The 22,247-nt window shown below is 31.0% G+C and overlaps 1 protein-coding gene across 26 annotated transcripts in view; it reads left to right on the plus strand.

Moving 5' to 3' along the window:
- Positions 1 to 699: 699 nt before the first annotated feature.
- Positions 700 to 22,247, plus strand: part of LOC143237021 (uncharacterized) — an 84,751-nt gene continuing 63,203 nt past the window's right edge. For 3 of the 26 annotated variants that reach the window (XM_076475821.1, XM_076475832.1, XM_076475839.1), the window contains exons 1-2: positions 1,206 to 1,530; positions 8,463 to 8,506. The gene's annotated coding sequence lies outside the window, so the exon portion shown is untranslated. Of the gene's footprint in view, positions 859 to 1,204; positions 1,531 to 8,462; positions 8,507 to 22,247 lie in introns of those variants that run through there. The other 23 variants (XM_076475816.1, XM_076475829.1, XM_076475838.1 and 20 more) reach the window with 15 other exon arrangements.

A 22,247-nucleotide genomic window follows, 5' to 3' on the forward strand; every position in this document is an offset into this window, starting at 1 on the left:
TACTGCCAAACTTATGATTAATAATACTATAAAAACTAATTATTCATGGTATGTGACAATTATTAGAGTATTGGGTCAAGGTCAGTTTTTTTTTTCATTTTGTATTATTTTAAAACCGTGTCATTATTCGTGATTGTTATAAGGATAGACTTTAGAAACAGTATAAAAAGTATAAGTCACTTAAAATCTTTGATTGCATGAAAACGAAATATTTTTTTAAAGGGAAAGCCTACAATACCTTTGCAATTATTTATCATTTGATATGTTTATTGAATTATTTTCATATGCGATTTTCTCTGTCGTGGATCAGAAATAAAACTAATGGATTTACGCGATATGTAAACTTTGCGTCGGTGAAACTGAAAAACTAAATTTGTATTCAGTTTAAATATCTGTTAAGTTTTACAGATTGTAAATGATAATGATGAAGAAATATTTTACTTTATACAAACATATTTGTGTGTTTCTAATGCTACATCCTTTCACAAGCTGTAAAATATAAATATGTCTTGAAAAACAGTACTTTCAATCAAAACACCGTGTAAAACTTCCTCCTACAATACAGACATGACAATATTGAGTAACCGATATCGTATCGAATCATTAGTCGTAAATACTCAGACAGAAGTTGTATATCATTGTTTTACAAAGCTGCTGACGTCATAAACCTCATGCGCTTGTGCCTGCAGTTTGATTCTACTTCTAAGCACTCCATTTTACCATTAAACACCGGTGTTGGGACAAAGACAACTTGTTTTTGATTTGGAAGAGAAGTAAGAATTCAAATTTCATCTGTACTCCTTCAAGAATTGACAATCGAACACCTGAAACTGTCGTAAGTGTCACTGCATATCTAAGGTATGACTATATCATTAAAAATTGTCAAATTCATTGAGCGTTACACATTATTCCTTGCAAGCGTTTGCCGTGGTACAGTGTCATTTCCTAATGATCATTAGATCGTGATTCTAATATGTTTTTACACTCCTTGGGATGTGATTTTCAACTATCACTGATATTAAGTTCGATATGTAAGTAACGTTAAGATGGACTAAAGTACTGTCTTGTGAGATAGCCATTAAAAAACAACAAACGCGAAATGAAAGGTGAACGTTTGCGTTAACTGTAGTTGAGGTCGGAACAACCGACGTCTCATTGACGATTATCCCTACCCAACATTTACGTTATAGCTTCTTGTCTACTTCTACGTTGACGACATATTTACACGTAGCTAAAAGCGCACCACCTAAACTGTTTTTCTTAACTCGTATTTATTAAGGATATAACTTGATAGAATACAAGGTGACTATATCGTGATATACTGTGGTACAGGCAAGAGCATCTTTAACTTACCTGCATTGTTTTAATTGTGACTTACACTTTTATTGCGTTTGATTTTGATTTTGTAAATTCACAATGCTAGATGAATAATTTGCTTGAGTAGTCAGATTGTAGGCGCTGGCTTCGTGAGCTGGTTATTTCTAGAAAAGGAGTGTTATGGTGGAATCTATTCTAGCAGTATTTTAAATGGTAAGTTAATATTATACATACAAGGTCTTGTATGATAAACTCTCTGTATCATGTTTTTCTTTGCAAACAAAATGTTTTAAACAGTAGATTCACTTCACTTTTCATAATTAGTTCCTGAAGGATTGTTTTAGCAGTAGATATATAATTATTATATAAAAGTTTTAAAATTATGAGTTTACTGTTTTGTTGGTTTTCTTACTTGTAAGTTATATGTACATATGGGTTTAAAGTTGTAGTAAAAGTAAAGGGCATTTGTTTTTAAGAAACTAATATTTCCTTCACTGTGTTACATACAACACAGTAACTTGCAATTTTATATAAGAAAATTTATTATAATAAGCAGATATGAGAATTATTAATATTTAGGGTAACAGTTTCTGAATTGTCATACTGTCAAATGTTTTGTACTTAAAATACTAAGAATACATCCATGTAGAAAGCTGTTTCCAGTTTTAGATTGTTATTGTCCATTACGTATGTTATAAACTAAACATGTAGTGGATTCATGTACAATGAATCTTGTATGTCATTGTTGAAACAAAGCAACACAAACCAGCAGAAAGTAATAAGTAGTGCATTTAACATTATCAACTTGAAAATTATTATAAATTTGGAAAAAAATTTTCTTCCTTCTATAATTTTTGTACTGTACATGGATCTTAATTTGTAATTATATGTGGTTACTAAGAGCCAATGCCAATAAATGTGTATATGAAAGAAGTAATTACATACAAAAAATGCATTGTTTTGAAGAAGTGTATGTGTTATACTTGTCATATGGTGCATAACTTAGCAGTTTACATTTTGGTGTTACAGAATAGTACCTTAAAGTACATATGAAAATTTTGTGTAGCCTAATAAAAACTGTTTTAAAATAACTTCCTTGTGTGTGTACACACGTGCAGTATGTGATTGAACTCATTTCTTCACTGCTGTCTTCTGTTTTTTTTTATAACTTTTGCTTTTATTTATGTATAGGACTCATAATAACTTTTTAGTTTACTTTAAATACATTCCTGGATCTTCATTTAACATGTAGGAAGAAACAGAGTAATGTGTATAAGTAAATAACTACAAGAAATAGTTCTTCAATCAGTAAAGCTATACTCACCAAGTGTGATTATACCAATCTTAAAATCTGTTAGTTTTAAAAAGGGCTCTGGTTTACTGGGTACTTGTTGTTTACATTACAAAACATGAAATATATATCCAAAAACGGCTCGTTTGGGTTGAGAAAATATTTTACATAGAAGAGCAAACAACGTTTTGACCTTCTTTGGTCATCGTCAGGTTCATTATTATATTATTTTTTACAATACAAAGGAACACCTTTATATCTATATTAAAAAATAATATAATAAATAATAATAATAAAATAAATAATATAAAATTATATATTCAAACATCTAAGCCTGCCCTCTACATTCCGACACTCAGTTACACAACCCCTTCCAAACATGTGGTCAGCTTCCGGTCAGTTACCTCTTTCTTTCTTTGTGAACCTGACGACGACCAAAGAAGGTTGAAACGTTGTTCGCTCTTCTATGTAATATATTTTCTCAACCCAAACGAGTCGTTTTTGCATATATATTTCTCTACAAGTGGGTTTTCTCGACATCACTGAAACATGAAATATATTAAATCACTGTGTAGGCAGGGTGAGGGGCTGTTATGTCTAATTTTAATTGTGTGAACTTAGTTGACCTTTACTCTAAATATCAAATAAACATGCATGTGTATTTTTTCTTATCTAAGCATAAATTTTCAAAATTTGTCCTTTTGCTAGTAAGTTGTGTATATTTTTAAAATTCTTATTATTGTAAAAGCACACATAATGTAGTTTAATAATAAAAACAGTATAAATCTATAACACAGCTGAAATACACGTTTTAGTTGGCACCTAGTCAGGGATGTAACTCAGGTATGAGTATTAGGGGGGTAATTTGTTTTGTCTAACAAGTATGCTTCTGTCATGTGTTTAAGTACACTTTACTGCTTAGGGAAAATGTGAAATAAGTGACTGACAAATCAGCAGGTACCAACAGGACAAAAGTTTAAATGACATTTAATTCTAAGTTTAGATTATTTGTTTGAACAGTGGGTACCCAGTGGGTAAAATATCTTAAAGGTATAGCATCTGATAACTTGTACAGGTCAAAAAGTCTCTTACTGTTTGGCAAGTTGCCTGACTGGCAAGAAAAAAAAAGTCCATGTTTTATGTCATGAAATAATTTAATTCATTTGTTATGATCACTGACTTGATAAGTCACATGGCCATGGTACATGTGTGTGTGTATGTGTGTAGCAGTAAATGTAACAATAATTATTCTAGTGAAATCTTTTTACTTTTAATAACATCATTTGTGTTGATATATTTTGCCAATGATGTCAACTTTATTGCTGATTTTAAACAGGTATAGTCTGGTTGTTCTTCAAACAACATAAACATGACTTTAAAAGTTTTAACGTAATTAAAAAGGAAAATATTGTTATTGAAGTTCTTTTGAAAAATACATTTCTTTATGCAGTTCCTATTCTTACCACTAGGGGAATGCATGGTAACTTAGTAAAACAGGCTTCATTACTTTTACATGTACAAAGATGACTCACAATTGGAAACTCTGAATTTTAGATTTGAAAAATGAGACTTTAGGACACATTGAAATGTTTGCTATTTTGTATAAACATAAGTGTTGGATAAAAGATTGGATTTAAAGAATATTGAAATATTTCATTAAATTAGTTGTTTATGCATATTCTAAGTCATGTCTAGTCAACATCCATATAACTTGAGAAATGTACTTAACTGAGAAAGACAGGGAACACCATTAAAGAAAATCAAAAAATTCTCTTTCTCTGTAGTGTTTTAGCTAGTGACAACTCAATATTAATGTGTGATAAAAAGATAAGGTAACTGATAAAACGTATCACTCTAGACTAAAATCCTTTAAAAATTTTCTCTTTCATACACAAAAAATTATACTGTTATCTAAATAGTTTTGTAACTAATAAAATATTAAATTTATGCTTATGTGTATAGTTTATCAGTTTTGATGTATTTTACAAAAATGCCATATTCTATACCTGCCAGTTGTTTTCAAGTAAGATATTGATAAAACTGGCAGAAGGAGCTAGTAAATAACTGAGAAGCTTTGAACACATTTGTTACATCAAAATAATACATGTTAAATTACTACACTTTTTATTTCCACTAGACAGTATGACTAACGGAACAGGGAGTTTTTCCATGTCAGTTTGAAATGGGAAAGAACAAATTAGTTAATTGTTTGTTGTTAGTAAAGTTTTCTACTTTATGGTATGAATATTTGTTATCCTTAAATGTTTGTTTGTCTTATTAATTAATACTTTCTACTTGGCATTTTACCACTCGAAAACCGTACATTAAGTATCGATTCCTAACAAATAAGTATGAAACATCCAAAAGTAAGGTAAGTAAAATGGTTTCTTGTTTTGATTTTGTATATGCAGTAATGTTAGTATTCATTCAGATTAGGCAGGTCTGTGTGCACTTAAAGCTTGTATGTGTTAAAATGTTTCTTTGTGTATGTGAATTAAAGTGACATCTTGACCTTATAAGTAACACTGGAAAACAACAACAACAACTTGGGATATTTCTTTACAAGACTCTTGTCATGGTCTGCTCACAATAAAAAGTGCTAACATATCAATAAAATTTGATTACTAGCTTGCTTCTGATACCTGTAAGATATCAATATTCATGTGCTTATAAAGTATCTTTCAGTTTATTTATCTTTTTGATCAAAAGCATGGTTTCCAAGAAAAGGAACCAGGTTGTGTGACCCTACATTCTTTCTTATATTCTTTGACTGGTTCTTCTTGATAGATATTTGACTCAGATGTATTGTAAATAAAACAAGGTTGGTTAAACAATCAAATGTAAACAGATATCATGAAACTCTGTTTCAAGTCTGATACACCTCTTACTTATTTATATATCTGTATGTTCGTAAGATTCGTTTTGGTGATTTTAATATAAGCAAGCTTAATTATTGTGATTGTAGCTCAGTAGTGTTTCTATGTACATATCAACTCATCTGAAGTACACTGTGTACTAACCACAAATGTTAACTTAAACAAACAATGAAAAACATTATTTTAGTAAACAAAAATCCAGGAAGAGATGTTTGTTTCTTGGAATTTTCTTTGAAGCTACTTGAGGGCTGTCTGGTTCTCTGCACTAGGAAGAAAATAATTAAATAGAACTTGAGGGCTATCTGGTTCTCTGCACTAGGAAGAAAATAATTAAATAGAACTTGAGGGCTGTCTGGTTCTCTGCACTAGGAAGAAAATAATTAAATAGAACTTGAGGGCTGTCTGGTTCTCTGCACTAGGAAGAAAATTAAATAGAACTTGAGGGCTGTCTGGTTCTCTGCACTAGGAAGAAAATAATTAAATAGAACTTGAGGGCTATCTGGTTCTCTGCACTAGGAAGAAAATAATTAAATAGAACTTGAGGGCTATCTGGTTCTCTGCACTAGGAAGAAAATAAATAGAACTTGAGGGCTATCTGGTTCTCTGCACTAGGAAGAAAATAATTAAATAGAACTTGAGGGCTGTCTGGTTCTCTGCACTAGGAAGAAAATAATTAAATAGAACTTGAGGGCTATCTGGTTCTCTGCACTAGGAAGAAAATAATTAAATAGAACTTGAGGGCTATCTGGTTCTCTGCACTAGGAAGAAAATAATTAAATAGAACTTGAGGGCTATCTGGTTCTCTGCACTAGGAAGAAAATAATTAAATAGAACTTGAGGGCTATCTGGTTCTCTGCACTAGGAAGAAAATAATTAAATAGAATGTTGAACTCCATTAATTTAGTTTTTATCATTTTATTGTCTTTAGAAGTGGTGTAACACCCACCTGGATATCATTTATTATTAAAACCATGTTACAAAATTGCAATTATAAGAACTTGTCAGTGAAACTATAAGAGAAAGTAATAATATATCATCTGCAATGTATTTTCTGTATCCTGTGCCAGTGAGGTCTTTCACCCAATACAAAGGTTCATTGGGCCAGATACAAGTTAGTGGTGCTTGATCATAACATTGTTTGCACTTCTGTGTACAATGTATGTGAATAATTGTCATAGGATGTAGATAATAAAATTAAATCAAATAATAAGACATCAGAAGATGCATGATTTTGTAACATTGCTTATTACTATAACACAAACTTGTATAATAACTTTGTGTCTAATGATTTTTCAGTGTTAATAGTGTAATATTTGGAAAAATTGGGCATTTATGTGATATGTTAGGCTAGTTGAAAGAAGTGGTATTTTTTGAAGAAGACTAGCTGTTATTAAATACTACTAAATAAATGTCTCTGTATTAATGATTATCAAAAACAGCCAGAATTACCTCTTTTTCAGTGGCCTAGTTGTATTTAAAACTACCGTTAATCCCCGGGTCTGATGTGGTTGGAATTACTTCTTTCTGCATTTCATAATCTGACCACCATTCTGCTCTTTAAAAAACAAAACAAAAAAACACATTCCCTCCATTCCACCCGGGTTGGACATGCCACTGTTTAAAAACAAATTATAGCTTTGGAGATTCAGTGTGCATTGAAATTTTACACGATGTTACTATATTTTAATCATGAAAAAAAGTCTCTTATGAAAGATAGTGGGACCAGTGTTTTCTGAAATGTTTCAAAGTTTCAGTTTTTCTTTAGTAACTTGAATTATGTTTCTAAGCATTGATCATTAAGAAGCTGAAGTTAAACATTTCATTTATAACCTCTATATTGTAATTTTAAACATCTCATAACTTCTATATTGTAATTTTAAACATTTCATTTATAACCTCTATATTGTAATTTTAAACATCTCATTTATAACCTCTATATTGTAATTTTAAACATCTCATTTATAACCTCTATATTGTAATTTTAAACATTTCATTTATAACCTCTATATTGTAATTTTAAACATTTCATTTATAACCTCTATATTGTAATTTTAAACATTTCATTTATAACCTCTATATTGTAATTTTAAACATCTCATTTATAACTTCTATATTGTAATTTTAAACATCTCATTTATAACCTCTATATTGTAATTTTAAACATCTCATTTATAACCTCTATATTGTAATTTTAAACATCTCATTTATAACCTCTATATTGTAATTTTAAACATCTCATTTATAACCTCTATATTGTAATTTTAAACATCTCATTTATAACCTCTATATTGTAATTTTAAACATCTCATTTATAACCTCTATATTGTAATTTTAAACATCTCATTTATAACCTCTATGTTGTAATTTTAAACATTTCATTTATAACCTCTATATTGTAATTTTAAACATCTCATTTATAACCTCTATATTGTAATTTTAAACATCTCATTTATAACCTCTATATTGTAATTTTAAACATCTCATTTATAACCTCTATATTGTAATTTTAAACATCTCATTTATAACCTCTATATTGTAATTTTAAACATTTCATTTATAACCTCTATATTGTAATTTTAAACATTTCATTTATAACCTCTATATTGTAATTTTAAACATTTCTCGTGAATTTGATAGTGTTTAAGCAATACAGCTGTTCTTAAGTATACATAAAATGTTATCCATCATATTACTTGTATAAGTTGGCATTAATTCATTTAACATTAATGGACTTAATATATAAAAATGCTTTAATTTTTGTGTTACACACAAGGAAAATCAAATGTATTAAAATTATTTAATGTAAACTGTAGATGTTTTAATTTAAAAGTAGCTTATGTGTACCTGTTATTTTTAAAACTGTCATTTTTAAAATCCAAAAGTAGTCATTGTTAATATCCAAAATTAGTCTTTTTTTTTTATTCAGAAAACATTGGCCTAATGATAGGTATGATTGATACAGCATTTTCTTTATTCAGGGATCTTGGTTTATTTTCATGAAGTACTTCTGTGGCTGAGAAAGGTATCTGTTAAAGTTTATTCTTAAAACCCTGTAACTGCAGTACATGTAGGTCGAAAAATTGTTAACCCACAGCTACATTATATTTGTTTATATATCTTATCAAAACAACAATTTTGTTTTAATTTTTGGGCAGAGTGGTAAACATAAATTACATGAATATGCTGTACCACATTTAATTTTGAATTTGGTGTAAGGCAAATGTTGGAGCAGTAGTCATAAAAAAAATCTTCCATTCTGTAGAGCTATATGTATTTTGTGAAATTTACTAAGGCAGCCATCTCGACATAGATAAAACGAAATATGCCCAGTGCAACGAAGGAAGAAGAGGCCAACAATTTTGTGTTGATATTGTTTTAAGGAAATATGTTTGAAAATGGAGTTACGAATAGGATAAGCTGCATGAAAAGTTTTAGTGGTATAAAAACTTGTTAATTCATCGTTTGTTTCACGAGTGATTTAGGATGTCCTTAGGTTATTTTAAATGCAAAGAAACTAACAAAAATTAGGAAATCATTTTGTAACAACCTGCTGGCAAAGAAATAATTATAGAATAATATTTGATGCTTGTCTCTGAGAAATTCTGACTAACGTTTTTAAGTTCTCTGTAAAAGAAAATTGAATATAAGAATGATTGTAGGTGTACTTATTTCTAAAGAATACAGTGTAAAATATTGATGTTTTTATTGAAAGGGATAATAAATTTACGGCTTATTGATGTCCTTAAGCATTCTGGAGTGCACAGATTCCAACACATTTCTGACAACAGAAGTCAAACTGATACACACACAATTTCTCAAATCTTTTTGTGCTTCTTTTTTCTTAATGTGAGAATTATTATATTAGTTTTCTAATCATTAGAAATTTTCCTAAGCGATGTTTGAGAATAATAACTAAAGCATTTGTCATCTATTTACCGAGCTTCGTGGATTTTTGGTTACAGTGTTTTGTAGAATTAAGTAACGTTTTTGTGAGAAAAAAGTTAGAATTCCGCAGTTGAGCTTCCTCTATATTTGTTTATTTTATTCAATAAAGTTATTAACTGTTTTCTATAAACTTGTTTATACAAATACGCACATTTTTCTGTGAAATAAGAACACATTTTTGTAACATGTAAAGATTCTTAAAATGTGTGCAATAATCTAGTGGAAGAGAAATGCCAAAAGTAGGCTGAAACATGCAAGTATATGTACTTTAGTGTATATGTACATTTAAGAAATACTTATCTCAAATGTTAAAACATAAGAAATTCAGTTTTTCTTGTGTACTTTATACACATGTGTACAAAAGGAAAACCAGTTTCATATGCATACATCCTGCATTGCTAGCAATCCATGATAATAATTAAAGGTGGAGTTGTAGTAATGTTTTTCTTTTTATGAATACCTGTATCTAAATGAATGCATGCATATACACTATAGATATACATACACACACTGTACAAAAAAATGTTATATAATGTGTGATTACATAAACAAAACTATTACACCAGTTTTATTGTATCAACACCTTTTGTTTAAACTTTGAGCTAACATTGAATATTGTATTTTTATGTGATATCTTGTTTTATGATGATAAAAATTATAAAAGGAAGTAATATATTTGATTAGAAAGTTTGTCATTAGTCTCATTTGAATGTTATTTTTTTCTACTTTTGCATTGTTAGCACAGTTTGAAGATTTGGACCCAACTAACTCTGTTCTGATCAAACCTAGTGAATCAGTGTTAGGATAATATGACATTAGGTTCTCAATGTCAGCACGTTATATAACATTAAATATATAAGATCAAAAATAACTTTTTAAATATTAATTCATATAGAGTTAGTTTACTTTTGGTTAGTTGTTAGTAATGGGTGAATTACTTTATATTGGAGATGATAGAACCTTTAACTTTACTATTAAACTTTTGTGTCTGAATTAAAAAGTTCTAATTTGATATATGTTATGTAAAATGTATGTTCTGTACAAAAACTTGTAATCTACAGTGTCGTTCTTTCTTATAGTTTGAGTGTTTTATGAGAATCACAGAATATTTGGTGAAGTGTGCGTATGTGTAGCTCTAGAACTGTACATTTATACACTTATTTTGCATTAGATTAAATTTGTTTTAACATGCTTTGTGAAAGGTGCACAAAGTACAGTGGCTTATCTTTATAAACTGTTTATTGAAGTGGTGTTCATGTTTTCCTAATCGTTATTGGTTATTTGTTCAGATGTTAGGTTAATGGTTATTTGTTCAGATGTTAGGTTAATGGCCTAATACTGCACAAAGTCATGTCCATTTATCTTTTGTTTTTTTATGAAGAATAATTGTACCAGATTTCTTTTAAAAGGAGCAATACTCTAAGTATTTTGCGAGAACTAATAAAGTATCACTTCAAATTAGATATATGTTTTTAAAAGTATATACATGTATATACACTGACAAATGGACTTTGAACAGTCATCTCTCTTAAACTCAAAATTTGAATGCTGAGTCATGTGGTAGTGTTTCAAAGATTATTAAAGCTTGATTTGACTTACTGTCACATTTCAAAGAAATTTATAGTTTATCATTCTACTTTGGTAATTTTATTCTCTGTTCATTGATTGTAAATAAATACTTTACGACTGTACTAGCTACTAAGAAGGACTTGTTGTATTTACTTATTTAAGTTGTGTAATAGAAAGATAATACCATATTATATAATTCCATTTGTGGGATTGGTTAAGATAGACCAGACAAATCCCACTTGTCAGGTTTCCATGGTGACTAAATATTTCATCATGTCACATACTATTTTCTTCAATTCTGCTCATGGGCAGGGCTGTGCTAAATCGAACCCGAATCTAATAGTTATGAACTTTTGGAAATCTGGAACTATTTTTGCATTCACTGATTCCTAAACCAAACTTTCTTTCCTCGAATTTTATGGTGGATTCAGCACTTCTTCATGTGTTTTCAGGAATAAAGCAATGTAGTTTTATTACACTTTAGTCACTTTACACCATCTTGGTTTTCCTTTTTCTCTCAATTTAATTCATTAGTGAACATGTTTAAATTTGGTAGGGACCAGAGGCTGTTAGTTCAGGCAGCATTATTAAGTGGTTGTTTATGTGATTGTCAGCATGAACATTGCTGTGAAAGTAAATATATGTAGCTTCCATATCCCAGTACAAACAGTAGTGAAGTTAAATTAGGTTCACCTGGTTCCTGTGTTTTTTCGTTTTGCTCCTACATTTTGAAAACATTTGTCGAGGCCTGGTTTAAGAATATTGTAGTACCCATTTATTTGATTGGTTAAAAATATCATGATACATAATTCCATTTGTATGATTGGTTAAGATTTTACATTTCTAAGGGCTTTAGATGTATTATTTATCTTTCTGCATGACTAAGGACTGTTACCTCTTGCATAACTGCTATGAAATTTTCTTTGCATGCCACAAGCTTTGTACAAAAATTCACTTCCTACTTATGTTTATATGTATTGAGTTATTCCTGTTACATAATGCTGTATCCCTCCACCAATAGGAGGGTGACACAAACTCCATGCCGAGTAACCCGTGAATGGTAGTATATGAACACAGTCTCATTCTTTCCATGACAATGCTTGGTTGGATTTCTAGTTATTTTGATTGATCACCTTTCATTCTTTAGTGCTACATTACTGTAATCTCACTGGATTTTTGTTCTACCCACCTGATAGCAAAACTGTTGTCTGTAGTCACCATATTTTTTATGCTATTTAAGATAGCAAGCATACAAAAGAAAAAAAAACACATTTAGTTTGGTTATACATCCTAAGTCCCAGAAGTTCTTCTTAAAGAATTTTCTCAAACTTTAATCATTAGCAACCAAAGGCACCTTATCTATATATGGATCTGACATCTAGTAGTTATCACTTTAGCTCTATAAAAGAGCATATATATGTGTGGCACCTTATCTATATATGGATCTGACATCTAGTAGTTATCACTTTAGTTCTATAAAGAGCATATATATGTGTGGCACCTTATCTATATATGGATCTGACATCTAGTAGTTATCACTTTAGCTCTATAAAAGAGCATATATATGTGTGGCACCTTATCTATATATGGATCTGACATCTAGTAGTTATCACTTTAGTTCTATAAAAGAGCATATATATGTGGCACCTTATCTATATATGGATCTGACATCTAGTAGTTATCACTTTAGCTCTATAAAAGAGCATATATATGTGTGGCACCTTATCTATATATGGATCTGACATCTAGTAGTTATCACTTTAGCTCTATAAAAGAGCATATATATGTGTGGCACCTTATCTATATATGGATCTGACATCTAGTAGTTATCACTTTAGTTCTATAAAAGAGCATATATATGTGTGGCACCTTATCTATATATGGATCTGACATCTAGTAGTTATCACTTTAGCTCTATAAAAGAGCATATATATGTGTGGCACCTTATCTATATATGGATCTGACATCTAGTAGTTATCACTTTAGCTCTATAAAAGATCATATATATGTCTGGCACCTTATCTATATATGGATCTGACATCTAGTAGTTATCACTTTAGCTCTATAAAAGAGCATATATATGTGTGGCACCTTATCTATATATGGATCTGAAATCTAGTAGTTATCACTTTAGCTCTATAAAAGAGCATATATATGTGTGACACCTTATCTATATATGGATCTGACATCTAGTAGTTATCACTTTAGCTCTATAAAAGAGCATATATATGTGTGGCACCTTATCTATATATGGATCTGACATCTAGTAGTTATCACTTTAGCTCTATAAAAGAGCATATATATGTGTGGCACCTTATCTATATATGGATCTGACATCTAGTAGTTATCACTTTAGCTCTATAAAAGAGCATATATATGTGTGGCACCTTATCTATATATGGATCTGACATCTAGTAGTTATCACTTTAGCTCTATAAAAGAGCATATATATGTGTGGCACCTTATCTATATATGGATCTGACATCTAGTAGTTATCACTTTAGCTCTATAAAAGAGCATATATATGTGTGGCACCTTATCTATATATGGATCTGACATCTAGTAGTTATCACTTTAGTTCAATAAAAGAGCATATATATGTGTGGCACCTTATCTATATATGGATCTGACATCTAGTAGTTATCGCTTTAGCTCTATATATGCCTTATGTGTAACAGGCTTTGGATTTTAGTGTATGCTGTGGAACTTTAAACATTCTTCATCAATTAAATTTAGACTATTTTCGTGAGCTGTGATCAACCATGATAGAACAGCATGTTAACTGCTGAGGTTTGTAAAATATTACTTCTCCCATTAAGATGCATCAGATGGTTAGTTCTTTCTACCTTATTACTTCTCCAATTCAGGTGTCCTCATTCTGTTTCACTGCCTTTTATGGAGCCTACCTCTTTTTTTTTTTTTAAGAGTTTCACCAGCTCTTCCACCTTCAGCCTTTGTTTCTAGCTGTTTCCTTCCTCATGAGGTATAGGTGCCTCTTTTTCTGTTTGTTATGTTCATAAATCAGGTTTCTTTCCCTTTATACACATATAATCTCCTTTCAACAGTGACCCTTTGGTTTGCAAGATCTTTCTTGATATCTTTCCAAGCCTTTTGCACTTCACCTTCTCTTTCTTGTTGTCCCCTCACCTAACCTTTTACCTCTGATTCTCTGCATCTCTAACATCTTTTCAGGAGATTCTCTTTATTTTTGCATGGGAGGTAGACTCAACTAGTTCAGTTGTGTTTTTATGACATGAAGACCTTGCTAATCAAATGCTCTTCACTCTCTTTCTGTTCCTCTCAAAGAGGTTTTCCTGCTTTTGAGGTGGAGATTCTTGATTTTCTCGACATGTGTATCCTCTTCTGTGGACTCTGAAGTATCTAGGCCACATGTCGTACCGTTGTGCCTTTCCTTTCACGTCTATCTGTTTTGGTGACTTGATTACTCCATTACAACACAAGGTTATTCCACTTAACTCCCACCTCCCTGCCCAACCTGCATTTTTATACTACTGATGCCTTCCCTTCTAGGTGGAGGGGGCACATTCTACATCTCAAATGTCTATCTGGAATCTGGTCTTTAGAGGAGCAGTCTGTTTATGAAGAGACTGCAGCTTTTTTAGGTTTCCTAAAATCTTTGGCTATGGTTATCTGGTTGTTTTATAATGATCCATTTCCATGGTTCTGTGATCATAACTTGTGTCAACTGCCAAGGAGATATTTCCTCTCTAGACCTAAGCTTTACCTGGAGTTTTGACAAAGGTCTGTTCGTTTTTACTGTTGTTGCCAGGTGCTAAGTGGTGTTATTCACAACTTTTGTAACTTACCTGGCACTAGTCCCTTCTTTTCATTTATTTTCTCTAGCCTCTTCATGGCTGTTTTGTTCACCATCCTCTTGCCTGATCTTTCTTGCTCTATGGGCCTTTTTATGATTCTTGGGACTCTTACATGTTCCCTGTTTGTCCCATTTGCCTCCTCTTCCTGATATTATTTTGTCCTTGAAGACTTTTTCTTTTTACTCACTTGTAGTTGTCATTCTTCAGACATTCACATCTTAGATGCTTCCCATACTCCTATATCATAAGTACTGGTTGATTTATTCCATGATTGCTCCTTTCTTCCAATGATTTGGACTGTCCAGGAGGATGACTAGATGTTTTACTGACATTTATATCCATTCTACTTTTCAATTATATGATCATTCCAATAATCTTTTATGTCCAGTTAGGGCTGGCTGTTGCTATCTTGCTAAGACTGCCTCCCTCTCATGGAAACTGCCATCCACTGTTTTTACATTACTATGGCTTATCTCCTTATTCAGAAACTTATTACTTCTAACTTTAAGATAAGCTGACAAATCCAACTGGTTACTTTTGGGTGGACCTAACCAAATACTATTTATTGTCTCATCCCATCAGAGTTGTCATAGTATTACCTCTTTCTTTGTGTTAATACTGACTGTTGGAGGAGGTACTGCAGTCAAGTGCGCAATCTATATGTGAAACATTATTCTCGAGTTACTTCCATCTTTGGGTGGTTTCTAGTGGTTCTAGTTTTTGCTTCCTTACAGTTGCCATTCTACAGTTTCCATAAAGGCTTTTGAGAGTTTAATTTTGCCTGTAAATTTGTAATTTCAGGCTCCTTTGCTGATCTAATATGATCTTCGTGTCCCTGACACATTTCATGACACTTATGTAGCGTATACAGACAAAAATGTACACATGTCAAAAAAGGTAAAAAAAACAACAACGTAAAACTATCAATTACTTAATTCTGTTTAGTGTAATCAAATTATGTTTAGTGACCAGTGCTGTCTCATAGGGAATACTTATCTCAAATCTGCTGTAATTGGGACATAATATCCATAATACTAAACATCTAGCAATGCTCAGTGCCCATTTTTAAGATGAGGTTCTTCACAGAACAGTTTAAGCAGTGTATATCTTTTTTTTTTTTTTTTCAATATACCTAGCAGGGTTTTTATTAAGGCACCACAATGAAGGGTTCTGGAGTTTCAACTTCTTTCAAGAGTCCTAGTGAAATGTTCAAGTGTCCCATAGATAGAATTTAATAAATTCAACAACAAAAAGGAGAACATTCTTCATTGTCAATAAAGAACCTTGTGTACAACTTACACTGCATGTTGTTTTCCTTTAATAAACTGAAATAATTTTCATGATAAAATGAATAAATACTTTTCATCATCTGAACATTTTCATACATCATTTACATGAATAACCCCTAAAAGCTCCTAAATAAATACGAAATATTTTGGTTTTTTTTTTCTTTCTTCCAGATAAACTTTATATTTCATCAGTTATTTTCTTTACCCTAACTATGAGGCTAACCTTGTAAACATAAAAAAAAAATTAGGAAATAGTTATAAATTTTCCCTATCTACTTTCTGGAATGATTATAAAAGAAAAACACAATTGTTTTCCCCAATCAGCTTAGAGTTTGTAATGGTATACATCTATTTATACTTTTTTTTTTTTTATCTTGTATTGCCATTTGAAACCTGTATAAATATTATTTGTGCCATATAAAGTGCAAATGTCATGGCAAACATGCAGCTCACATTATGGTGTATCTCATAAAATAATTATTTATTTTGCTTCAGCTAACCTAATACATTTTTACATTGTTGTTACTTGTGTAATAACAGATAAAAATTATACATGAAAAACAAGAAATAAAGTAAGATCTTGTTTTGTTCTCTCAGTTGTCAATGAAATGTAACCCTACTTTTTATACTGATTATTCTGTTGCATTAAATAATTACATAATACACCAAAGAACACAGAATAATAACATGCAAAATGAAACAATGTTCCATAATTATCACAATTTCTCTGTGTGACAAAAACTTCAAAATGTTTGCTAAGCTTCTTGATGTGTTTTCTACTGGAATAATGCTTGAACTGTAAAGAAAATAGACAATTCTATGTACAGATAACAATGTAATGTATCATTTGATAGAGAAAAGATTTGGCTTTCTAATGGTTATAAATAATATAGTCTTAAATGTTGGAGAGAACTAGTAGCAAGTTCAGAAGGAGAGGATGCAAAAGATGGGTGTGGCAAGAAGTGTTTAATTTTTTTATTTTATATCTCTGTTAGTAAATGAGATTGAAGGCTATAAAAATTATGCTTTACCTGAATGGTGAAAACATTATAATGTATAACTTACATTAAATTTCATACTTCTCATAGGGGTGGTAAAATAATTACAGAAGAGGGGAGACCAAGAGAATGAATGTTGTACTTCTCATACCAGAGGTGATTGAGAATTGTTTTCAAATATTTCTCTACAAAATTAAGGATTTAAAACTTAAATAATAATGAACTTTGACATATTGTGTTTTGTTACACATTACAAGTAAAGTGGTTTAATTAAATTTTGAAAGGTTGTGACATGTACTCATTGACCTACGTGAGGTGAAAGGGTTAATCCTGTAGTACTTTGGTGTGCCTTTATTTTCATGCAGTTTGTTGTTATTGATAAAACTTGATGACTGAAAATTTGCTAGTGGGCAGCTGTAAGCAAACCGTATACTGGTTAATTAATACAAAGCTCAAAGCAGAGCACTTGTGTTTGCCCTGCTTTTTGGGTGTTTTGCAGTTGGCAGTCAGTACTGGGGGGAGGGAGTTAGATCTTGTGTTTCAACACAATCTTGTGAGTATGGGACTGAGAGTTTGGGTTAACCAAAACTGTGGTACCTTTCCATTTCTGTACTTTTTTGAAGAGAAAAACAAAAAAAACAGTTACTTATGTAATTCTTCTAAAACACTTTGTTTTTAGTCATTGTAACCCATTAAACTCGTTCTTGGTAGGAACCCAAATCCAGAGGATTGTGCCCCAATGAAAGTGGTCCAGGCATACCCGCTAATGTTCTCCCTCACACAAATTCTTTTCTCCCCTATTCTTCCACAGATGGATATGTAATAATACCCAGGTGCATACTATCAGGGTTTACTTATCATGGGTACAAAAGTTAAAGTTCATAGGTTCTTTTCTCATGGGGCTTATGACAGTCACACACAGACAGGTTCTTTTATATATATGTTTTTTAAAACAATTCATGAATTTGAATAAGACTGAACATCTTAAAGCCTTACCTACACTGCACATTCAGACATTCTGTCCACCAACACTGGATTCTTTTTCTGCCATTGTTGGCTGTCATATCAGTAGGATAAACAAAGTAATATGAGAAATTTGAGTTAAGAATCTTTTCTGTTCAAGAAGGATGTAATATCCTACTAGTTGATGTTCCACTATGTGACTCTTGTGGAAGTTGCATCAGCAGTTTTTCCTATTTGTTGTTATTTTAAAAAAGAACTCATATTTGTAATTCATCAACATCAACTCCTCCACTAACTTCATTGTGAGATTCTAGCCCTTAGTGATACAGAGGAATAACTGTCTTTCTGAAATACCTTTTTATATAAGGAAAATGTTAACATTTGATTGAGTGTTTTGGAAAATACAAGAACAATAATAAATTTTCATAAATTAAATTATATATTAGAGTGAATGAAAATGAAAAATTTAAACATTTTGAGTTTTATTTAGATGTGATAGCATTGCTTGAATCATTAGTTTATTCTGTTAAAATAATCTAATATTATTATGTTGTTTTTAACCTTATGAATTTTCTATCTCTTGTATGTGGTCATAGTTAATTCTGTAATAACAATATAGTTATTGTTCATTGATGTTTTGTTATAAAAATTAACACAAATCCATGAACTTTTAAACTGTACCAGAAAGAAAATTTCATGTATTTCAAGTTGTCAAATGACATTTAGGTTGTCATGTTAGATTGTATTCAATTTTCCATGAAAATATTTAATAATAAAAGTTCAAACAACCAGTATCTATTTTAAGTACTGTTGTATTAGAGACTGTTTATACTAAGATTTTAACCAGTAATTATTCTGTTTACTATCATATTAGAGACTTTGATACTAGGTGATTGTTTAAAATATGATTACAGTCAGCATCTGTTCTGTTTACTATCATATTACAGACTGTTTGATACTAGGTGATTGTTTAAAATATGATTACAATCAGCATGTGTTCTGTTTACTATCATATTAGAGACTTTGATACTAGGTGATTGTTTAAAATATGATTAGTCAGCATCTGTTCTGTTTACTATCATATTAGAGACTTTGATACTAGGTGATTGTTCACAATATGATTACAATCAACATCTGTTCTGTTTACTATCATTTTAGAGACTACTTGATACTAGGTGATTGTTCATGGTATGATTACAATCAGCATCTGTTCTGTTTACTATCATATTAGAGACTATTTATTAGATGATTGTTTACCCTACAGTTACGATGTGCATTTTCTGTTTACTGTTATATCAGAGAATATTTGATAAAAGTAAACTGTTTATGTTAAAACTAACTAATGCAAACAAGTACAATTTTTTAAAATAAATTTTTAGAATTTAAAGGTACTTTAAATACTTGAAGGTATGATTCTCATCCTTCCCATCATGGATGCTGGTATGGGTTTGGGATGTAGTTGACTTTCCGTGTACGATCTATCACGCCCTGGCCACAGCCACTCTACACGTAGGGCACACCCTTTTCATTTTATCCACTTTTATATTTTCTGGGACTGAGGTTTATTAATATTGCATGGCTCAGATTACTATCTAGCCCTAGTTCTATCCCACATGGATGTGCTCCTCTGTTTTTCTGTCCATGTATGTAACGTCTTTCTACAATGGATGAAGAGGGTACACTTATTTCAGAAGTGTGATCTCTCACCTCAAATCTTAGAATCTGACTATCTCATATGAGGAAGTGTCACTTCACCTATTCAATGTGGTATTTTAGCTGTTGGTAATATACTGTATGAGAAATTCTAATTTTCCTGTACTGAAAATGTATTTCTGATAGCTACTTACCATCTCTCACACTTCATCCCCATTGAAAATTGGTGCTTCCATTTCTGACAAAACATGAAGCGATAGTTTAGAAGAATAGAATAGAGGGAGTCATTTGTGTCGAGAGTTGTCTCACTCTTGTTGGTAGAGGGTTGTTACATGATAATTTGCATGAAAAATGTACTGGAATCAATCAGTTCCAAATGAAGAGAGATAAAAGGCTTGTGGCATGAGTAGAATGTTTTTCTTGCATGTAAATGGTAGCAATAAATAAGAATAACTAATGGAATTTAGTTTCTACACTTTCTCTTATCCTCTTTAGTCTTGAACAGTCCTCTCATGCCTCACTCAGAACATAGTGTCAAGACTATTTTACTGGTCTGTGTGCTAACAGTTTGTTTCATAATTGTGAGATATTTCATTCATTTAGCCATACAGTTTATTTTACTCTGTAATGCCATTACGGTATCGCATGACCTCAACATCATGCAGATTTTCAGATATTCTCATGAAGAATTTTTAAAATAAACTTGTTTGTTTCCTCTTAAGAAATAACCATTTTTTTTGGTGAGATTTCAACCAGAAGATTAGAGTATAACAAATTTTCTCACACATTCCTGTAAAGAAAATTATATTTTCTTTAGAACAATATTTTATTTCTTCTACTACTATTCTGTGCTTATGTGTAGCAGTGTGTACATGTGACACATGTAAAAATACATGAATCTAAGCATTTCAACTTACCCCAGTTTCAATTTTTTTAAAGTTTGTAATGAAGTTAGATATCCACTAATTTTTTCTGGATTTAGTTGTAATATTCAGAAGTACATATGCATGCTGTGATTGTTTTTTCCATTGTTTTTGTTTCTGCCTAACTGGGTAAATAAAACTTGAGCTTTGACTATCTTAAAGCTGAATAAAATTATACACTTCTTCACCTGAAGTGAACTTAGGTTTGCAGTTAATTATATTTGTAAATAACTAGCTATTCACACTTATGCATGACTAAGTTGTAATTTCAACATTTAATTTACACATCTCGTAATGTACTGAATTGAGTTTAAAAGTGCTATAATAAGTGTAATTTATACATAAATACCAGAAATGCTGTAAAAGAAAACTGTGTTAGTAAAGGTTGTAGAATCTACAAGTTCTCCATGTACTTGGACAAACACGGCTACACTTTTATTACAGTAGTTTATGGGGTGAGGCTAATGTCCTGCCTCTTCATTAATGTGTTCAAAACTTGATGTTCAGAAGTCTCAGTCAGAATATTTAATTAGGGTATGTGCATGTCTAGATGGAAGTGATGAAAGAAGTAAGTTGAAGATGTTTTGTACTACCTGTACAAATTACACGTGGATAAACATTCTAATGCACACTGATAAATGCTGTACTGGAATACTTCCTATATTCTAACTATGTCATTTTGAGCACAAAACATTTTTTATGGAGATGTAGGCTTTTCAGTGAATAAAATGCCTGAAAAGTTGAGACATGGGTGATGTTTGGCTCTTTTGTCTTCATTGGGTCATGCGTTTTGTTCCTTTGGTATTTTTGGATGTGGATGATATTTACAGTCATAAAGGTGAACTGAAGTGAAACAATAACATCTTCCTTATTTTAAGGTATTACAGCTGTTGAGAAACCAAAAGCAAACGCTAAATAAAATTTTTTAAAGAACATCTTTTATCTGTTGAGAAACCAAAAGCAAACACTCAATGAAATCTATTAAAGAACATCTTTTATCTGTTGAGAAACCGAGAGCAAACACTCAATGAAATCTTTTAAAGAACATTTTTTATCTGTTGAGAAGCTGAGAGCAAATACTCAATGAAATCTTTTGAAGAACATCTTTTATCTGTTAAGAAACCAAAAGCAAACACCCAATGAACTCTTTTAAAGAACATCTTTTATCTGTTGAGAAACCAGAAGCAAACACTCAATGAAATCTTTTAAAGAACATCTTTTATGGAAAACTAAGGAACAATAGAGAGAGCAAACACTCAATGAAATCTTTAAAGAACATCTTTTATCTGTTGAGAAACCGAGAGCAAACAGTCAATGAAATCTAATAAAGAACATCTTTTATCTGTTGAGAAACCGAGAGCAAACACTCAATGAAATCTTTTAAAGAACATCTTTTATCTGTTGAGAAACCGAGAGCAAACACTCAATGAAATCTTTTAAAGAACATCTTTTAACACTTTTTTTAAAGAACATCTTTTATGGAAAACTAAGGGAATAGATATGTTAAGAAAAGAATGTTTTGATTTTCCTAGGTCATCTTCAGGTTAAGAAAGAGGTGGAAACATTCTCTGCTTATCAATAAGTGTT

The sequence above is a fragment of the Tachypleus tridentatus genome, chromosome 13 (genome assembly GCF_004210375.1).
Source record: "Tachypleus tridentatus isolate NWPU-2018 chromosome 13, ASM421037v1, whole genome shotgun sequence".
NCBI classification, from domain to species: Eukaryota; Metazoa; Arthropoda; class Merostomata; order Xiphosura; family Limulidae; genus Tachypleus; species Tachypleus tridentatus.